Consider the following 12,465-nt stretch of genomic DNA (forward strand, 5'->3'; position numbering starts at 1 on the left):
CCTGAAAGATTGTCACTGTTCAAGATGACCAAACCCCCTTTTAGGGCTATTTAGGGACTTTCTTGTGAGTGGGCCTCCACCAGGACTCCTCTGCATCATTTACTTCTACTTCTGCCACTGGAACCGCAACAGGACTCTGCAGAAACCAGAAAGTCTGTTGCCAGGTTGTCTAGGGAGTTGCATTGTTTCTCTGGCTCCTTCAAGCAACTGCAACATTTCCCCGGCTCTGCATCCTCTGGGATAGGCAAGATCAGCTGCACCAAGAAACAAGAGGAAATCTCCCTTGGAGTGAAGGAGTCGCTCACCTGCATCTGCAGGCACCTACAGCAACAGCGTCTGGCTGCATGGATCTGCTCTCCTCTGGAACTTTGTGGATCCGGCATCACAAGTGGTTGTGTGGAGTTGTCCCCTTGGTCCACTCTACCCACTGTCCAACTTGGGAGATGGTGAGCACTTGCCTGTTCTTGCAGGACAGGATTCCTGCTCCAAGAGTCGCAGTGCACAGGAGTAAACAAACCCTGGTTGCTGCAAGGGATCTTCAGACTTTGAATAGTTCCAGCCTCCAGGACCTCATCCTTGCAAGGACAGTCTCCACTCTGGTGCTCCACCAACATGGGAACCTCCCTAGGTGTGCTGATTGGACCTCACTGCAACTTACAGTGCCTGCTGCCAGTGAGTTGTCTGTGGGGTCTGTGACCTCTTCTGCTGGCTCTCCCAACTGCTGAGGGTCAGCCCAGGCTCCCCTCTAAGGGTTGAGTCCCCTGGACCTTGCTGGTCCTCTGCACTCTTGTAACTCTTCTTTTGATTCTTCTTGCATCTGCCCAGGCTTGTTAGTGGTTTAGGAGAACCACCATCTGACCGTTACCCGGTGATCAACGTGGGACATCATCTGCACACTCCAAGGACTTCTCTTCAGCTGTGGAGCCCATGAGCTAATCTATTTCATCCCTTGTCAAAACAGATCTTCATCAACAGAAGGGTGGGAAATTACTCTTGCCCCGAGTGGACACTCCATCATGGACTGCACTCTATCCCCTTTTTCTGGCAGAAGAGGACCTGCAAAAGAACACCTTTGGGTTCCTCTGATCTGGCCCTGTTCTTGCACAATCCAAAAAGTCCTCTGGTTAGTCCTGGGAAGACCAGGCACTTGCCCCTGCTCTCCTGGTGGCTTGGGATCACTTAGGTACTCACCTCCTGGGGTCCCTAGTTCTTCCAGCTTCCCTATAATGACTTCATATCCTTGGGTGGAATACTTCACTTCGCATTCCACTATTTTAGTATTTGGTTTAGTCTTCCCCTAGTGTCCTAACTATTTGTTTTCATCAACACTAGGCAAAAAGTCTCACTAATTGTAGGAAAGTGACAGTGTGTGTGTGTGTGGGGGGGGGGGCGATAACCATGCCAACATTCACTGAAAGTGTGGTGCTGGGGCCTGGTTAGCGGGGTCCCAGCAATGTTCTTTGTGGAAACAAAGGTATAGTTTTAGGGAATTACCTGTGTGCCAGGGCTGTGCTAAGTCCCTTGTAAAAGGTACCCATGGTACCAAGGGCCCTGTTGCCAAGGAAGCTCTCTAAGGTGGCATAATACATGCTGCTGCCCTTAGTCTTTTTCTCCCCACCAGCACACACAAGTTGCAAGGCAGTGTGCATGTGCTGAGTGAGGGGTCCCCTAAGTCGACATGGCACAGCTCTCAGGGTGCCATGCCCACAAACCACTGCCTGTGACATAGGGCAGTAAGGCCTGCTAGGGGGGTGACATCGTGAACCATGCCTTACGTAAATCACAGGTGAGAGCTGCATGAGCAATATCCTCTTACAGCGTCTATGGCAAGTCCATTCTTAGACATTGTAAGTGCAGAGTAGCCATATAATCTGGGAGTTTGTCATTACGAACTCCACAACACCATAATGGCTTCACTGAATGCTGGGAAATTTGGAATTAGTGCGAGTTTATTCTGCTGAGAATTTTGATACCAGTGTGGGATTTATTGAAAAATGCACACAGTGGGCCTCTTAGAGATGCCCCCTGTATGTTAGCCCAACTCCTAGTGTAGGACTGACTGAAAGTGGCAGGCTTGCACAGACCAGACAAGTTTCTGACCACATGGGGTGAGTGCCTTTGTTCCTGACCACAGAGTGCACAAAGCCTTTCCTGGGTGGAGGTGGTTCACACCTCCCCCTGTAGGAACTGTAACACCTGGCAGTGAACCCTTAAAGGCTCAAGGCTTGGGTTACAGTGCCCCAGGGCCCTCCAGCTAGTGGAGATGTCCGCCCTCCAGACAAAGCCCCAATTTTGGCGGCAAGTCCAACAAGAAAATTAGGGGTGGTCCTGGATTGGGTGGTCTCTCCTCCCTGTTTTCCCTAGGGTGTCCAGAGCCGAGGTGACCCTCCTCCCTTTAGAATCCTCCATCTTGGTTTGGGGAGGAGGGCACATTCCTATCCCTATTGGTCCCTGTCCTCCAAAGGGAGTGGGCGCAAGGAGGGTGTAGCCATCCCCAGGGACAGTAGTCTTTGGCTACTGCCCTCTGACACCTAACACGCCCCTAAATCTAGTATTTAAGGGCTTCCCTGAACCCAGCTCGCCAGATTCCTGGTGACCTACAAGAAGAAGGGCTGCTAAGCTGAAACCCCCAGCAGAGAAGGTGGCAGACTACAACTGCTTTGGCTCAGCCCTACTGGCCTTTCTCCTGCTTCAAGGAACCTGCACAAAGACCAGCGACATGTACAGTGGGCCAGCAACCTCTGCACAACTCCAGAGGAGTGCCCTGCACCCAAAAGGACCAAGAACTCCTGAGGACAACAGCTCTGTCTGAAGAAACCTACAACCAAGGACTCACACCTCATTCCGGTTGCGTGAGTCTTGACCCCTGTGCATCCTCAAAATAATGCGCTGGAAACACCCAGTAAATCATTTGTCCTCAGGACCTGCAAAGAGATGAAAAACCAAGCCACAAACCTGAGGTTGGATAAAATAATCCTAAAGATAGCAAGAGGGAGGGAAAAGCTCTGAAATACAGTATTATTGTGATTAAAGTTGTTTTTGCTTTATTGTTTACTGTTTCCTTGCAATGATTAATCATGCGGGTAAGTACATAAAATGAATCTAGTGGTTCTAAAGATAAAGACCTAACTCCAGACAAAATATATTTTTCTATATAGAATCCTATTGGTTACATTGAGTGTGTGTTCTCACTTAACTGCTTGACCACACAATACTAATGCTCTAAGCATTTGTTGTACACACACAAGCAATAACACTACCACAAATAGGCTTATCCGAGAGTAATCAGTCAAGCCTATGGGTAACCCCTGGACTCTATATGCTATATCAGAGGCAAAAATAAAGAGCCAGCTTCCTACAAAGTGAGGTATATAATGCACAAATGCCATCTACCATCGCGCAGGGGTACTGCTCGAGAAAAATCTCCAGATCCAGACTGAAACCTGGAGGAAATTAAAAGATAAGGCATCTGCAACTAGATGTCTCTATGAGATTGATCATTCCCCTATTTTCCATCTCCTGTTTCTGTAAGTTTCACATCAAGATCTGTAATGTTTTGCATCATGAGCACTTAGTGTGTAGACTCAAAAGGACTTTAAGCTATCTTAAAAATGTGATGAATTAGATTTGAATTTGTCTTTCGTAAACAGTGGTTCCCAAAATATAAGATGGCCCTGCCTGGGGGTCACTCACCTTGCCCCCTGATGTGCCCTTTCAAATTCTTTTCAAGAATATGTGGCAGCTATTGCACGATGCAGGGATTTTGTCACCAACATTCTCCTGATGTTGCGGCCAGACATTCAAACGGCTTCGGTTTCACAAACCTGACTCTGGTTCAGAGAGCCGAAATTGATGAGGAGAAAAAGCTCTCTCATCCATGAAGATTTGAGAGCCTTCTTACTGTTCCAATTGCAGAGCACTGCAAACTTGAGATCAAGGAATTACAGCAAAGCAAACAATGGCACTTTCTTGAGTAAAGTTCTACCTTCATGACAAACTTTTAAAAATTTCCTCCTCGAAAAAATTTATGATATTATTCCAGTCAGAGTTATATTGAAAAGTCCAAAGAAGGTGGGGACCCAAAAGTGACATTTTCATTTTAAGTTTCACACCATCTCTCAATCGAGGACCAAAAGTAGATATAACTTCTTTCAGGGAATTTCCTTGCAGCACCGTAAATTTCTGATATTATCTGTGATTTAATATGTGGGGTCGTAAGCAGTGCATCATAGTGGTGCAAGTTATACTTACGTCTGTTACGTGTAACTGGTGAATTTCAGTACTTTTTGGTTTTTACATAGTTTTTTATTATTAGAAGACCTACATAGAAATCACTTCAACTGTTGCTTGAGTGTGAGTTATATGTCTTTTTTTTTTAATATAAGTAAAAAAAAACCTATATTTTTCCAATTAATTGTTCAGATTTTTTTAAGTGAAATTATATCTAAAAAGATAATACCTAACAAAGAAATATCTGTGGCTAACCCCTCACTGTGCACAATCTTCGGACATGTGGCCGTTTGTCCAAACTCCACTGTACGCCATGTACCCAACCCCATGCCTGACCTGCGACCAGGCCCTGCATCAAACACTCATGGGTGGCCAAGCACCCAACCATTCACAGACATCCAGCCCACATTCTCCCTTTTTTTTGTTTTACTTTTTTTTTAAAAATCCTTTGGGATTCCCACAGGAGCACTAGGGTCTGTGCTGGCACCTGAGGGAGCCTCGGGACACCATGGTCTCAGTGACTTCTGCCTGAGTCATCACATGGGATCTTGGTGGCTCTATTTGATTTCCTAGTTCTTGTTGAGTGGGTCCCAGATTAACTCTCCGTGGTCACAAATTTAAAAAACAGAGTATCCATACCCCTTCACCTTATTTTTCAGGTTTCAGGGAGGGCAGGGATACTCTGACAGAAGTAAAGGACTCAGGCCCCGAATCCTGAAAAATAAAGTTAAAATATGAGACACATATTTCTTTGTTGTGGTGGCCACAACATTTCTCTGCATGCTGCAACCAGTCAATCACACTGCTTGTGCCCAAAAGTAACTATAACTTGTTCCCTCGCCATGCACTGCTTCTACATCACTGACATCAATGATGAAATTCCAAAGGTCATGGATAACACTGTGCATGGCAAGGACACCAGTTATATTCAAACATGGTTTTAACTAACAGTTATCAATGCAATCATTAAACAGTTCTATATAAAGGGATGTTATACTTAACAAAACCACATACATTCACCAGTGAGGTAAAAATGTCACTTTAGATAACTATAACTATACATTCCACTTTGCAGGCAAGGATGCATCTTCATCAGTGCTGGTGCCCTGAAGGGGTACCAAACGCCATACATTTTCATAACACTATAAAACCTCAATAACTCTTGGTGGAAACTTTGCCCAGTGTTTTAATCCAACTGCAAGCATCTTTCTTCCAACACAAGAATGTGTTTTCAGCATTGCTGCCTTTTCGGAAACAAGTCTTGCATTGAGTGTGGATTAAAACATTGGGCAAATCATCCACCGACTTTAAACATCTTTCTTCCAGGAATTGTGGAATTGTGGAGGATGTGTGTGTATATATATATCTATATATATATATATATATAGATATATATATACACACACACACGGGAGCAACTTCTGTGGTGCTGCGTGGCCTCCATCAGCGACTTCTATGTCCCAGTCTTGTGGGACACCTGTGGGTGCTGCCTCCGCTGCTGCGAACCTTCTCTGATGTGGAGGGTCCCCTGTGACTCCCCCTCCTGGGTAGAGTTCTTCTGGACCTTTGGTGGTCCCCAGCAGCACCTCTTTCCCTCCAACTGCAAATTTGCCTTTGACAAAGCTTGTTGGTGGAAATCCTTCACAGACACCCATCTTCAATTCACCTTCCATTGTGGGACACCTTTTGCACTCACCAGAAACTCTTCTCCGGCTTCTGTGCTGCAGTGCTGACCTGTCTTCTTTCTTCATCAACCAACTCCAATAAGTACCTCTGTGGAGTCCAGGGGGAGTAGGAGGTACTACCCACCCAGATACTTCTGGACTTGGTTCCCTCTCTCCAGAGGTCTCCCTCCTCTGTAATCTATTGCTGTTTTCTTGCAGGCTGTTCTAGGTGTCTTCTTTTAAATCCTTTGGATTTTCCTAAAACCACCCCAGTGTTTTACTACTTACTTACCTGAGTGGTTTCCTAGCACTCCAAGCCCCCCTTCTATAAATTCTACTTATTTAGGTGGGGATACCTTGTTCACATTCCATTTTTTTTAGTATATGGTTTGTGCTCCCCTTAGGGACACTATTGTTTGCTCGTATATACATATATATATAATCAGTAATGGGCATAGAAAAGATCAGAAAGCAGTGCAAATAGTAATAAATAGGTGACCCACCCTTAGAAGTAAAGTAAAACACTGTCTAGTGTTTTTTGGTGATTTGGGCCAAAAATAAAGTATCTTTATTTTTGTACAACTGAGTGTTTTATTTCATGGGTGTAAGTGCTGTGTGATTACAGTGGTATTGCATGAGCTTTGCATTTCTCCTAGATAAGCCCTGGATGCTCATCCACAGCTACCTCTAGAGAGCACTGGCTTCCTAGACACTGCCTACACTTCACTAAGAGGGGGATACACCAGGACCTGGTATAAGGTGTGTGGTGGGTACCTATGGTACTTACTTGGTGGATATCAGGATATATATATATATAAAATCACACATATAGTGTGTAGGAAGCTGGCCTGGTGTAAGTCCCGAAACGCTGAGGCTCAAAAAAGTGGCAGTCCGACCATGGTTTCGGGAAACCATTAATTAAATCACAAAATTCTTGTTACCACAAGAAAAGTCAGGACAACTTCTAGTGAAGATAACAGTTTTACTATCACACAGATTCTTCCTCCCAACGCGTTTCAGCCCTAGCCTTGTTCAAATAATCTTCAGACTGGACACTGTTATGCTCATTGGTGTATGGTAGGTCTGGATGTAATCTGTAAAAAAAACAAGACAGATGTAATTGCCAACATGCACCGGATAAGCCAAAACATCTAAATGAGCAACATCAATTAATTTGCTGTGATTACTCAGAAATAACAATGATTTAGACATTTTCAACGTTTGTCGTATTTTGTCACTCTCAATTCTAAATGGTGGGAAGTATATATCACTCCTGAGCCCTCAATGTGAAAGAATCACTGTTCAAACCTAGCACAAGTGTTTGAGATGGATGGGGGCTTGGGAGGGAGCAGGGGCTTGGGAGGGAGCAAGGGCTTGCCCGGTCTCCCCCCCGGGTATATCGGCAGGGGATGGTGCAATCCACCACGCGGGCAAAGGGGATTGGCCATGGGTTGGGGTAGGGTGAGGTTTTGTTATGATAAATATAGGAAAAATCCTCAGGATGGACTGGCAACAATCTAAGCTAGAGATATTCAGTCTGCTTTTACACATCCACACATTCCTACCACACCTTCTACTTAGATGAATTGCTTCATCAACTGACTAGTAATTGCACAGGAAGATTCTATGGTCCATCAAGTCATTGACAGACTCCACCGTAGGCCATGAAAGGTGATAAACAGCCTGGTGAGTTTTGATTGACTCTTCTCAACCACTTCCAATGGTGAAATGAATCAGAATAGTGGGGCCTTCAGATTTTTGGCCTTTTTCTAATCTGTCTGCCTTCAATTCTTTCACCAATTTCCCCTTCACAACATCAGGCCTTTCACATGGCGACTTCAAATTTTTAGCCCATCTGTGCACTGTCGGATCTTGATAACACAGCCTGAAACCTTCTGCAAAACCCCAAAATAACAGCTTCGCCTCTTCTCTCTTTGGATGAAACTGTAGCCAATAAAACAAAATCTTTAATCTAATGGGAAAAGGGCCCTACTTCTAACACTTGCTGAAATTGTCCCCTTTCTCTATCGCCCCCCACTGCCTCCATTTGCCTGCCAACCCCACTGCATTCCCCCAAGCACTGAACGAGGTGATGCTTAGCTCCACAATGGGAGCAGTCGTGTCTATGGACGAGATTACAGTGCAAATTTTATCCCCTGTTAGATGGTCATTCCTCCAGAAAGGTTTGTGCTGGTCATTTAACTGAATTACCACCCCCCCCCCCCCCCCCCCAAAAGGGATGACCTTGAAAGGGCTTATAATGGACCGGAAGACCACTAGCTGTATGAAGTGCCTGGGCCGTTTTGGAAGTGCTTAACCATTGCATCCAAAGCTTGTTGTCAATATCGTCCCACTCCTTATCTGGAAATATTGGCATGATGATGGATTTAGGGCTCAGATATCTAAACCAACCAAAACCTCCATAATCCATTTGAGGCCACCGAACAACATCCATGTATTTAAAAAGAGAAACTGCTTAGGGTGCTTCTCACAATAATGTAACACTAGCAAAAATAGAAAATTGGACATCAGCATTTTTAATTGTAGTGGGAACTTTCGGTCGCCTAGATAATTGCATATTTTCAAGTTAATGCATAGAGAGGTAAAGGTGAGTTTGTGGATATTTTCTCCTTCATAGCTTGGGTAAGATTTACCCCTTATTTAGTGGCCTTTGGGGGTGCAAGGCTGCTTTAATAAAAAAGGTCTGGTTACACTAAAAACAACCTTGCATAAAGCCTAATAAAACTAATTCATGACCTCACTAATACTTAACAAATCCACCTAATCCCACCCTCTAATAAAATCCATTGTTCGCCCACATCATCTTGACCCAAAACCAGTACCCCTGTGCCTTAGTGTCCCCTTCGTGTTGTTGCCCTTGCTCCTCCATCCCGTTGGACCTTCTCAATAACCTTGCCCTCTCATCATGGTGTTTTGTCTCACCTTCCCTTCACCATGCTCCTTCTCTCTCTTTATCAGACACACACACCCACACTCTCTCTCCTTGCCTGTACAAATATCATTTGCTTTCCCTTGGCGTTTGTAGTGATGTATTGGTTTGTATATAAAAGAAGAATGCTATGACATCAGGGGCAGTGGAATGTTGGGGCAGTGGAATGTTGGGGCAGTGGAATGTTGGGGCAGTGGAATGTTGGGGCAGGCTGTGACTGGGGATTGGAATGTTTTCATATGAAAGGTCAGAGTTGTGCCGGTTTGGGGATGGCAAGCTCATGTATCTCTGTCTGTACATTATAACTGGAAATGTTCTTTCCTTAAAAGTTTAAGAAGAGCCAGTGTACTTACTTCACATGGCGACGAGCAGGATCGTAAAGCAGCAAGCATTGGACTGAGAAAACTGCAATTATTGGAAGGCAACGCTACAGACATCAGACTGAGGATTGGAGAGCAGCTATTTTCGGACCTGCTTTGTTAAAGGCAACTTATTTTAAGCAAGTGAGGGAAGTTTTTTTTAATTTTTTTTTATTATTTATTTATTTTTCTCTTTCTCTAATACAGTTGCCGTTTGTTTACTTTGTTTGAGGCGCGTGTGTACTGCTCAAACATTAGATTTTTCATCGCCTCGGTCCTCGCGTGCTCCCCCGCTTGGTTACTGGTTGCCTGGACAACATAATGCTTAATAACAATGTCTTGTGAACGTGCTGGTTCTTGCGCTGGAAGTTACATGGGAGCAGGAACAGCGCCCTTTTAATGTTAATTAGTACCAAGTACATGGTATTATTTTTACTATTCTTAATTTTTTAGCAACTTCATTGCTGAAGTTTATCCGGCACAAAGGAAAACTAACAGAAATTATTATAACAGAGATACATGTCTTGCTGAAGAAGTAAGCTAAAGAGTTATATTTTACAGCTATAATTTTTAGTACACCATGTCTTCGAGTGGAGATTCTTCTGGTACAGGGACGTCGCTTTCTTTGCAGTTGAGTACACCAAAGGAATTTTTAGCGTCTCCTGGTGAACCAGCTGTACAATGGAAGGAGTGGAAGGAATATTTTTTGAATTACATCGCAAACTTAGAAGATTGCAATGGTTTAATCTCTGCTGAAAGAAAAAAAAAGGATCTTAATGCACTGTAAATACGAAGACCTTCAGGGCCTAAACAATCAACTACAAAAACACGATAGAGGCGATGAAGATGTGTTTCAAAGTGCTATTTTGGATTTAAATGATAATTTTTCTCCTGCCGTTTGCATTGCGGTAACTCGTCACACATTTTTCCACAGGAAACAAGAGAAACACGAGGACATAGAGAGCTACGTTTCTGCTTTAAAACATTTAGCTAGCTCATGTAGGTTTTCTGGTCTACATGATGAACTGGTACGGGACCAGATTGTAATGTATACTAAAAACAAATCTATTCAAGAGAGGTTGTGGATTGAAGGCGAATCCAGTCTAAAGGATATTATTGCTTTAGTAAAGAAAGCAGAATTATCCGAAAGATGTGCGAAAATCACTTTGGCACAGGATAAGAACTTTGAAGAAGTCGTTGCCAAAGTTAGTGATCGCAAGCACAACAAATGGTCCATGGATAAGCGGGATAATGACTTTAAAAAAGAGAAAAATCAAACTTTTGCAAAAAATCAAAAGTCTAACATGCCTGATCGATCCAGAAATGAGTGTTTCCGTTGCGGGAGTTCCTTTCATTCTGCAAAATTTGATGGGTGCCCAGCTAAAAATGCTAAGTGTTTGGAATGTGGAATTGTAGGCCATTTTGCTAGGGTGTGCATGAAGAAACAACTGAAGAAGGTGAACAGTAAAGTGGCCTGCATTAAGGAAGTGGTGGAAGACTGTTCTGATGACAGTGATGAAGATGTAAATTATAAACTGAGGGGTCACAAAACTGTGACGTTTTGTCCTGAAATGTTCAAAACCAAACAAACCCTTGTGTTGGATATCATTTGGGGAAGTTATGTTGCAGGTGGCAGCAGACTCTGGTTCCCCATACAGTATTTTTTCAGAATGCACATGGCAAAAGCATTTTGTACATAGAGGTTTCTAAATGTTCCCCTAAACTGACATTTCGCCTGAAAGTTACACTGTTTAAATTTGAATACCAGCAATCTAAAACCAATAATATCTATTCTATCACCAAAGACAAGCCGTATGTAAATTATATGTGGCTAAGGATGGTCCGTCGGTATTAGGATCAAGCACAATATGCAGTTTCTTTTGGTCTTTCCAGCATAACAGTGTAGAGCAAGTCTTAGTAATGTGTGATGAAGAAGACACAAAGAAATGGGTCACACAAGAGTTTCCAGGAGTGTTCAATGGGCAAGTAGGTCAACTGAAAGGCTTTATACATCAGATTAGACTAAAAAAGGATGCCAAACCAAAAATTCATAAGGTACGGAATATTCCGTTTATTGTCAGGGAAGAGGTAAAAAAAGAGTTGGACAGGTTACAAAATTCACAGATTATAGAACCAGTTGAAGCTTCTGAGTGGGTTTCACCTTTGGTTGTTGCGCGTAAAGCTAATGGCAAAGTGCGTTTGTGTGTGGATTTGAGAGGTTTGAACAATAATATCATAGTAGATCAGTTTCCTTTGCCTCGTATTGATGAGATGTTGTCTGCCACGAGAGATGCTAAATGGTTTTCCACTTTGGACTTGTCGAATGCTTACCACCAGGTCAGGTTGGACTATCATAGCAGACATCTTACAACTTTTTGTACACCATGGGGTTGTTTTCGTTTCAAACGTATGCCATTTGGTTTGGCGTCGGCGGCTGCCGTCTTTCAAAGGTTGATGGCGCAGTTATTTGGACATTTGCCTAATGTTACATTCTTTCAGGATGATATTTTAGTTATGGGAAGTAGCAAGAAACATCATGATAAGGAATTGAGGAATGTTTTGAACATCTTACAAGAAAAAGGTTTGACCGCAGAGATCAGTAAATGTAGATTTGCACAGAGAAAAGTAACGTATTTAGGACATGAGATTGATCATGAAGGCATAAGACCTAAAAAAAAAAAGTTGGTGGAAGCTATTAAGAATGCCCCATGCCCCACATCTAAAGATGATTTGAGATCCTTTTTAGGTCTAGCCGAGTTTTATTCGAAATTTGTAGAAAATTTTTCAGCTAAAACCTACCAAATGAGACTGTTACATTCCATACAAATTTCACTTTGTTTTTTAGTAAGTTGTCAGAAGGCTTTTCAGGAAATTAAGAATGCAATTGTGAGTGCTCCAATGTTGCATGGGTACGATCCAAAAGCTTGTTCTATTATCACTACGGATGCGAGTGGTAAGGGCCTTGGTAGTGTATCAACACAAAGTGACAATGGGGGTAAAGAATATGTGGTTGCATTTGCATCCCGTTCTTTGTCTCCCACAGAGGAAAAATACTCTGTAATAGAGAGAGAAACTTTGGCATGTGTATGGGCATTAGAACACTTTCGGAAATTTGTTTGGGGGCAAAAATGCATCATACGGACTGACCATAAGCCTCTTACTAAATTGTTAACTACAGAAGGTTTATGTAGAGCATCTGCGAGAATAGCTAGACTATCTATGAGACTACAAGATTTCTTATATGAAGTGCAGTATGTTCCTG

The sequence above is a fragment of the Pleurodeles waltl genome, chromosome 3_1 (genome assembly GCF_031143425.1).
Source record: "Pleurodeles waltl isolate 20211129_DDA chromosome 3_1, aPleWal1.hap1.20221129, whole genome shotgun sequence".
NCBI classification, from domain to species: Eukaryota; Metazoa; Chordata; class Amphibia; order Caudata; family Salamandridae; genus Pleurodeles; species Pleurodeles waltl.